Source organism: Phoca vitulina, unplaced genomic scaffold (genome assembly GCF_004348235.1).
Source record: "Phoca vitulina isolate PV1807 unplaced genomic scaffold, GSC_HSeal_1.0 scaffold8, whole genome shotgun sequence".
Lineage (NCBI taxonomy): Eukaryota > Metazoa > Chordata > Mammalia > Carnivora > Phocidae > Phoca > Phoca vitulina.
The window spans coordinates 73,778,052-73,786,818 of record NW_022589711.1 but is presented as its reverse complement, the minus strand read 5'-3'; the positions used below and the strand labels follow the sequence as shown (position 1 = coordinate 73,786,818).

Here is an 8,767-nt window from a genome sequence, read left to right as displayed (position 1 = left end):
CAGATTTGTACATTATGCTGCACTAAGCATGTACACAGTACTATTCCACTCAATTAAAATAGTCATAAGAAGGACTCATTTCTCATTATAGAGCACTTAGAATTAGAACAGTATTATTTAAACATTTTAGATGAGAAATCTTTGGTAGAGAAAAATCTTACACAAAAGAGTGATAGGGAAGACACAGAAGTAGAGTTTCTGTTGCTGAAACTAGGGTAGGGGTCACAACTCTCCCCCCTGATGCCCTCCACTCTCAGGGGTCTTCTTGAAACCACCAATACTCCATGTAGCACAGTTTGAAGCACTTTGACATAAAAATGTCTCTCTCTTAAGCTGCATATGACAATGCAGGAGAAAAATACCTCAACAAATAGTGCAGATAATGCTTCCCATCTTCCACTAAATCAAAAGAAGACGGCCCATGACTCCATCACTCATTTTGCTAGAGGTCCATGGTGATGACAATTTTTCCAGGAATTCAAGAAGGCAAATAAGTGCATTGCTGTTGTGCTGAATAACATAACTCTCGCCATGTATGGCTGGCTTCAGCTTGTCCCCATGTATTAGTGGGAATCCCCCTTGCTCTTTTTCCATCCTGTCATCATTACTTAATATATAACTTGAAAAATAGACTCTATTGCTTCCTGTCCCTTTAGGACAGAAAATCAAGTCTCTAGAGCTTAGAAAAATATACTGTTTCCTAATGTCCAACCTTAAGATAACTTGGGCATGTGGTAATTCAGAATCTTCCATCTTCAGGCTATAAACTGCCTGAATACAGAACTGAATAATAACTAATGAACTTATTAATGAGAAACCTAAAAAGACAATTGTTTCTCTCTATATGTGGGCTATTTCTGCTATGTAAGTTTTGCCAAGAATATTTTTCGTCCCCCACCCAACTATCCTGCTTGAGATGACAAATTCTAACTCATTCTCAAGATCCAAATTAAATATCACTTCTGTGAAGTCTTCCTTAATTCAAATCTCACAGAGGTGAGGTCAATCTACATTCATCAGTGCAATTACTTATGTGTCTATTCTCCCTATCAGACCATAAATTCTTTCAGGCAGGATTCATACTTTATTCATTTATGCTCCAAAGCCTACTTCAGGGCCTAGCACATAATGGATTGTCAAAAATGTTTATTAGGCTGATAATACTGACTATTGATATAAATGAGGTACCTCACAGAATTGTTTTGTGGGCAGGCATACTTAGAAAATATAATGATCCAAGGGGTACCTGACCCTACAGCCAAGGACAGAAAGGACACACACTAACTTTAGCCTCCCTACCACCACCCTGTTTATTAACAAACTACAACTTTGAAATAAAAATGGGCCCTGCAATTCTAAGACTATAACTTCATCACGTCTAGATTTTACCTTTGATATTTTATTCAACCAAGACTGATTGAATGTCTACGAAGTTGAATGTAGAAGATTTTTTTTTTTAAATTTTTTTTCAAGGAAACACATTTTTAAGAATTAAATTATGACTGGGGTGCCTGGGTGGTTCAGTCAGTTAAGTATTGGCCTTCAGTTCAGGTCATGATCCTGGAGTCCCCAGATCAAGCCCCGAGTCTGGCATCTAGGCTCCAAGCTCAGCTGAGTCTGCTTCTGCCTCCCCTCTGCCCTGCCCCCCACTCTCTCGTGCATGCTCTCTTTCTCTCTCTCTCAAATAAATAAAATCTTTAAAAAAAAGAATTAAATTATGACTTACCTATAATAAAGCTGTATTCAGCTATTTTACTAAGGAAACCTTAGATCCAATCCCAGCACCTAAATTTAAAATTTGTTCCATAAATCAATAGTAAACTATCTTTTAGAATTTCACTAAAAGGGAAAGAAGTAGAAAGGAAGTACTGTTGGTAAATTTAGACTCTGGAATTGGAAGCCTATATTTGCAATCCAGCATCCATACTTACTAGCCCAGTAATCTTAGTCATATTATTTAACCGTTTTGTGCCTTTGTTTCTTCATATGCAAAATGGGGACTAATATTAGTACTTACCACATGGGGTTGCTGTGAAGTGATGAAAAATGCTTACAATGTATGAAAGATGCTCAATATATGTTAGGAAGTTACTACAGAAAGTTTCTTCTATCAACTGCTTACCTCACACCTTGCAAAAACAAAACAACACAGTTTTTCACTCAATCAACATACACGAATGAATAATGATACTCACTAATGAATGTTCTCTGTGCCAGACACACAGTGGTAACATAGGAATGGGACAGCATATGCTTTCAGGAAGCTTTATATTCTAATGGAGGATGCTAGTAAATAAAGGTGAATAAATGTTTTTGTAGTATCAGTGAGGAAAAAAATTAATGTGCAAGAGGATAGATTGAAGAGGTATATGGTTCCTTCAGATACAGTGGCCAGTGAAACTTCTCTGAGAGATATTTGAGGTGAGACCTGAACCTCAAGAAGGGGAACTATGCAAGGATCTAGGAGGAGAGTATTATAAAAGGGAAAGTCCTAAAGCTAGAAGCTTCTTGAGTTCAAATAGCAGCAAGCAGGCCAGTGTTCAAGAAAAAGCAGCAGGTTATGAGGCTCTAGAGATAAGTAGGAGCCTAATCACAAAAGCCTTGATGGCCACTGGGAAACCCTGGCTTTGGTTTTCTAACTGTAAAGCAAGGCCAGTGGGGGAAGGAATTTGCACTATGGAGGCATGTGATCTGATCTTCATTTTTAAAAGATAATTCTGGCTGTTTTGTGAAGTAGAGATGTTGGGTGAGAGGAGTGAACTGGGTAAGGTGGGAGTGGTGGAGGCAAGTAAGAGAGGCAATGTTCAGGGTATATTTTAAGATAAATCTAACAGCACTTACTACAGAATGGATATGAGCCTATGAGTAAAGGGAAGATTCAAAGGTGACTCCCCGTGTCCTTGACCCAAGCAGTTAGGTGAACAGTGCTGCCATTTACAAAATGGGGAAGACCAAAGAAGCCAGTTTGCAAAGAAAAACCCACAGTTCTATTTTGGCCATGTCAGTGTCCTAATCTGGATTAAGGGGTGATTTTTAAGGTGAAATTATGTTTTTCAGGTCAGATAGGATCACTTAGAGAGAGTGTAGATATTAAGAGGTCACAAGATTGTGCCTTGAACACATCAACATTTCAGAAGCTAGGAAAAGAAAGAATTCCAAACAACACTATGAAGTAGCAGTAAGACAAAAAGGAAATCATGAGATTGTGGTATCCCCAAACATGTGAACAACAATTTCAAGGACGATGGAGTAGTCAACCACATCTGATGAGGCTGAGAGGCAATGATGAGCTCTGAGAAATATGGAGGTCGCTACTGACAAGAACATTATGATCAAATGGTGAAAACAAGAGCTTAACTTCATGGGTCAAAGAGGACACAGGAAATGAAAGTGGTGTATAGAAATCTCTTTTGAGGAATTTCACTATGGATGGAGCAAAAATTATTGTGAGGGGAATGACTAAAGAGGATATGGGTTCAGAGAAATCTATTTTTCAATGGGAAATATAATAGCATGCTGTCCCTTCTCTAAAAGGAACTTTTTGGATTGAGCAAAGAATGGGAATTCTCTCTCCTTTACAAAGAAATCTTCTGCCAGATATGTGGTGGGTATTCCAAAGATTATTCATTCCAAGAAATTAGATGCTTAACCTGAATTTGAACTTTGTACAGTTGGGATCCCATAAGGAAAATGCAAAACACTTTTCTTCTTCTGAGGTAGCATTTACGCTGACTGGTGTTGTAGAATCAAGTAGAATAATTTTCTACATCTAATCTTAAAAACTGAAGCATTTCTATTTCTACCTTCAAGAACAGGAAATACTACAAAATGAAAAATTGGTCATTTTGTATGATTGTAGTCTATCATTCTTGTTTATAGAAAGAGAAAATAAAATTTCATCTATTCAAAGAAGTGTCAGTAAATCAGATACTTTAATTCATGAAAAGATAAAGAATATTTTTTAGAAATATGGAAAATTAAATTGAGACTGTTTTTGACCAGCTTTATGTCAAAATCGTCTTTTATGTAACAGTGCTGTGAACTGTGTTTCACTAATACCAACTAGATGTGTTTTTAATGATGTTATAATAAACCTAAAATCTGGATAGGAGAGTGATGCTGTCAAAGTATAATTGTTGCAAACTTGGAAAATAAACCATTTACCCCCAGGGCAAGATTTATTCGCAGATAAATGGCTTGTTTTCACCTTGGCATTTATCTGATAGCAGGAGGAGACATATCCTTGGTAAAAGTTCTATTATCATTATCTCTTATTTTAATCACAAGCATCTGGTTGAGGTTTAGTTCCTCCTCCATAAAGAAGAAAATGGGGCTATTTCAAGAATCAATAAAGGGGAATCTGTGAGACAGGCTTGAGCTCCCATCAGAATCATCTGGCCCTGGATGCCAGACAAGTCAAGAGAAGGCACCTGCCACATTTGTAATATTGCTTTTGAAAGTCTGCTGAGAACTCCAGAGAACACTCTGCCCCAAGGGGATTTCGGTGTGAAATTTCACTTCATAGTTGTCAAGAAGATCAGTCCTGGAAATGAAAAAGTGTCCATGATGAGGACATTAGAGAACAAAATTAGAATGAAGCTCCAGGTTCCTCATGTCCAGCATTGGCTCTTTGAGAAGAGACTAATACTGACACTCGAGTCATAAGCAAGGGGGTGGCCTTGAGGAGGTCTAGGAAGAGTGCCCGCACTTCAGGGTGGTGCTCTTTGAAACTGAAGGTACCACCTGCAAGGTTCCCACACAGTTAGGGTGATCCCGAGGTAGCATCGGCCCTTAGTACCCATTCCTTTTCTGTCTCCCTCCTCACACCTACCCCAACATTCACAACTCTGTCCTACAAACCTTCTCTCTTTTACACTCAGTTCCTTCCCTGAGGGTTTTTCTGAGAAGTCCATACCATACCAGACCCACTCCACTTTTGAAATCACAGCCCCTGGCTTGCTGAGATGCAGAGGCCATTTTTAAAACCAATCATCCTTTCTTCTCTCCACTCCCTCTTACCATGGCCTAGCAACACTTGTTTGCCTCTGACCCAGCCCTGAGCCCTCCTTAGGCAACCATGTTGCCTGGCTTGAAAATATAAACTGGACCAATCCAACATCTCTCTCTGGATTTAGAATTGAAAAACCAACTCAAGGGACGGAAATAGTGATGTGAGGAGAGCAGAGAGAGAAGCATGAGGCAGAGGCCTGAAGGAACCATAACAAGTTGAATCCTTGGGCATAGGCATAAAGTATGAGTGAGCATAAGAAGCCAGTCAGTAGGGAACATAGAGCTAATGTGCTCCCCAAAAGCAGGAACCCATGAAAGATCAAGACCATCCAGAGAAAGAATTGTCTCGGGTCCAGGAACCCTAAAATCCTGTGAGGCCAACTTTTCTACAGCTCCTGTTCTTGGATTTCCATATAATTTCACTTCTCACTAAAATAAACGCACTTTACTTTCAGTATCTTGATTGGGTTTCTGTACTTGAAGAAAAAGATACCTAACTAGAAGTCAGTTAGCAATGTAGATGTCTGCCTAAAGTTGGATAATTTTTGAAGAGTTTTCAATGAATTGAGGAGGAGAAATTATCTTCCTTCATTGTTCTCTGGAGTCTGGGCTTACAGCAAAGAGATGTAAATCCAGTAAAACATCTTAACAACATATCACATTCTGTGGCAACATAAATCCCAAAAAACCAGCCTGAGAGGGGCCCAGAGATCTAGGACTCTATGCCACAGGTCTCTAGCTTCTGTGGTATGACTCTTTCTTCAATCTCACAAAGAATCCCTTTATATAAAAAAAAAAATACCCAAGCAGAGATTCTTTTGTTGAACAACTCAATCCTCCTTCAGGCTCCTCCCTGAAATCAAGAAACCCTATGAGTCCCCAGAACTTGGTTTGAAAGCATTTAATCTCCCATTTGATATGTGAACTACAAAGGATTAAAGCACTGCTATATGAGCACATCACCATGAGACTTTATCTCTGAGACCATCTGTAATCTCTGGCTCTCCTATACTAATATCCAATATTCCTAATAGAAGAAACTATTTTATATTTGTTCTCTGTGTATTCTTGTGAAAATTTCCATCATAGGCTTCAAAATATCCTAATATTGGAACATTCATTTGAGACAAATATTTCATATCACAGTATTTTTAACAGAGTGCATTGAAAGTCCTTGCCAAAGCAGATTGGATTTGGGCATTAGCCCAAACACTGAGCTTTAAAGAGATATGGAATGTATTTCAGGAAGTCCTAAGGTGAAAACCTGAAGCTGAATAATGATGAAGTCTGTTTGTGTAACGGAAGTGTGTCTTTCAGACTAAAAGAGAGGAATGGTTTATATATGAAATTGAGTGATCTAAGTATAGGAGTGTCTCTTAAATTTGACTTATTTAAATTGCAAAAGGTGGGTTTCTGCCACATATTTCAAACCACATTAACTGCAAAATGCCTATATTCTGAAAGCAAGCTGTGGTAGATCAGTAATGAAGGTAATATTAGAGGCTGTGACAGACATGCCAGGTGCCTTCACTATCCACTCTCCCTATCTTCCCCAGTGACACAACCCCACTTTTATTCTGAGCAGCAATGTGCCCACTTAAGCAACTACATTTCCAAATTCCCTTGCATCTAGATGTGACTAAGTTTCAGCCAATAATACGTAAGCAGAAGTGTTGTGTGAGATATCCAGGAATACTGGTTAAAGGAAGTTACCTCAGTTAGGAGGTGTCTACTTTGCTCTCCCCACCGTCCCCCTTCTTGACACCTCGAACTCAGATTCTGACGGCTGGAGATCTATCCCCATCTTGAATGACAAGGTCACCTTGAGGATAGAAACAACATAGTAAGATACAGTTGCTGCACCAACTCCACACTGCCTACTCCCAGACTCCACACACAAGAGAATCGTCTATGTTAGTCCACTGTTATTCGGTGTTTCCTGTAATATAAAATTAAACCAAATCCTGATTGGTTCAATGGCCTAACTTACATGCTATTTTTCCCGGGCTGTGGTGTGGTGTAGGTCAGAGGAGAAAGTAAATGTGGGGTGATTACTTTTGAAAAATTAAATGTGCATCTGTTCATCTCCTGCCTGCACTTGCAGCTTTCATTTTTTTTTTTAAGTGCAGAAGCTGTTTACAAATTCTACTGTCGCTTGAATAAACAACAAAATGTTATACTATAAAAATACAATTACCTAAAAAATGTGAAATGATATCAAAATTTACCCTAAAACATCTCTTTTATACTCAACTTATGTTGAAAATATAAGGTTTAATTGTAAAATAGAGATGAAGTACATTTCCCCTCTTGGAAATTTTCCTAAGCATTTGTATCTAGAAAAATGTATATTTGTTTTCTGGATAGAAAGCAATACACATAGTGCGTCTTTCTGGCAGAAATAAGAGCATAGAGATGCTTAGAACTGTTTCCATAACTGTTATTGCATATTACATGTAGTTGAAAAAAAAGAAACACAAGCTAACCCCATCAATCAATTAATTCTTTTCATTTTAAACATAACTGTCACCTCATGGAGAACACTAAAAATATCCTCTCCTTTTCCTTAACTATGGAAGACATTTGCATTAAAAAGGGAGGATTTTATTTCCTTAGAGTTCATCTATGCCTGCTGGTTATTCCCCAGCTAAAGTCATAATCCTGTTTGTAACATCATAATCATTTACTCAGCAAACAATCAGGGTGTCACTAACAAAGAATTATGACTTTAGGTGGGGGATAAACTACAGGCACAGATGAACTCTGAGGAAATAAAGATTGTTTTCATGAAAATGTGGCTAGTAATAAATAACCAGCGATGAAAATTATGATGAAACAAAATATCCCATAAAAACAGATTTGGGGAGGTATAAATAGTATGTTTTTAAAATTTCTCCTCTCTGAAATTATGATGCATAGAGTGTTTATAAAAGTACCAGTGCAATCTTAATATTTAAAAATTCTGAGTTTACACATGATAGGAGAAAGCTAAACACAGGAAACAATGTTTCAAAAATAATTTTGATAAAATAAATTTAGATATTTAGCTTTCAACATAAACAACTTTATACATCATTCAGTTTAACTGTCCAACTCACTGAAAGCATTCTCCACTTTAGATATTGAGTGACTTTTGTGTATCATTTATTAACTCGATCCTGAATTCACTAATTGATCCATCCATTAACTTGTCTGTATATTCAATGACTGTAGCATAAGCTCATGAAAAGTGATGATAATAAGCATGGCAGAGAGCTTTTCAATTCCAAAAGGGTTTCCACACTCACTATTGCATTGGATTCCCACAACACTCTTCTGAGCTAAGTAAACTCGGTGACTTTTTTTTCCATTTCATGATGAAGAAACACATTCAGTAAGTTATCTGCCAGCTAGTAAATAGTATAACCTGATAACCTGTGTTTCTCTCATTTTATATATCTTACTGTCTCCCCTTGGGAAAAATTAAGGACTGAGATGGCTTATCATTGGATCCTTCACACTTCATTCATTCATTCATTCATTCATTCATTCCTGACGACCAGCAAGCATATGCTAGGGACTAAGTGCATAGTGGTGAACAAAATGGACATAATTCATGTTCAGTTGAAATGTATAGTCTAGTTGACATACACTCAAAATCACCCCAATAAATTAATATGCTATGAGGAACTATGAAGGGAAAAGTAGGATGCCATGAGAAAGAATAAAGAATAAAGAAAAAGGAACATAGGGAATTAATTAAGACAGGAATGAGAGA

The 8,767-nt window shown here is 37.6% G+C and overlaps 1 protein-coding gene across 1 annotated transcript in view; it reads right to left on the bottom strand.

The window, feature by feature from the left end:
• Positions 1-4,607: 4,607 nt before the first annotated feature.
• Positions 4,608-8,767, bottom strand: part of ZBBX (zinc finger B-box domain containing) — a 121,548-nt gene continuing 117,388 nt past the window's right edge. The window contains exon 21 of the transcript XR_004299854.1: positions 4,608-6,832. The gene's annotated coding sequence lies outside the window, so the exon portion shown is untranslated. The remainder of the gene's footprint in view (positions 6,833-8,767) is intronic.